A 1117-nucleotide genomic window follows, 5' to 3' on the forward strand; every position below is an offset into this window, starting at 1 on the left:
CCACCTGAGCAGCGAGACCTCATCTCTACAATAAATTAAAAAATCAGCCGGGCGTGGTAGCGCATGCCTGTAATTCCGGCTACTTGGAGGGCTGAGGCAGAAGGATCGCTGGAGCCCAGCAGGTTGAGGCTGCGGTGGCCAGGAGCGGCCACTGCACTCCAGTCTGGGCGACAGAGTGAGACTCCAACTCAAAAAAATAAATAAATAAATAATAAAAAAATAAATAAAAAAAAGATCAACTGACAAGCTCCAGGCCTGCTAGACATGGGGCTTGAGAAAACCAAATAGCCAAAGGTCCCTTTCCTGAAAATGCAAAATAGTAATCCATTCACAACTTTATCGCCACATCCTCTCTTTGTGAGGTGATTAGTTTACAACCCCTGCTTGTCATGTATACCCTGGAGACAATTTGTTCTTTGAAAATCTGGTTTTGCTGAATACCACCTTGCAAATTCCAAAGAAAAATGTATAGCCATATGACCCGAACCCCTCCCTTACCTAAACTAACAGATAAAACCCCTCTCCTGTTTCTCTGTGTTGCTCAGCCTTGGAGCATTGGCCTGCTGAGTCACGCTGCCGCTAATAAACTGCTACTTCCTAAGACAGCCTCAGTGTCATGGTCTCTATGTTTTTCCCACAACATTAGGGCATATAATCCAGCAGGGCCTCCAGAATGTTAGTTCAGGCCCGCTGGGGGTGTGGGTGTCTGGTTTGTGATCCAATGCTGCATGAAAGATGCAAAGACTTGCACAGAAGTTAGATTTAAAAATATAGTTTATTTAGAAAATAAATTGGAGAGAGAGAGAGAAAGAGGCGATTCACCTCCCCAAGGGAGGGAAGGGGGGCCAGGCTCGGTGATTCAGCCGAGGCGAGTGGATTGCCTGAGCCTGCGAGTTCAAGACTGCCAGGGCAACTTGGCAAGCCCTTGTCTCGATAATAAATCAAAAATTAGCTGGTCGTGGTAGTAGCCTGTAGTCCCAGCTACTTAGAAGGCTGAGGCAGAAGGATCATTGGAGCCCAGCCGGTCGAGGCTGCAGTGGCCAGGAGTGTGCCACTGCACTCCAGTCTGGGTGACAGAGTGAGACTTCAACTCAAAAAAAAAAAAAAAAAAAAAAAA

The sequence above is a fragment of the Carlito syrichta genome, unplaced genomic scaffold (assembly GCF_000164805.1).
Source record: "Carlito syrichta isolate Samal-C Ts95f unplaced genomic scaffold, Tarsius_syrichta-2.0.1 Scaffold303678, whole genome shotgun sequence".
Taxonomy (NCBI): domain Eukaryota; kingdom Metazoa; phylum Chordata; class Mammalia; order Primates; family Tarsiidae; genus Carlito; species Carlito syrichta.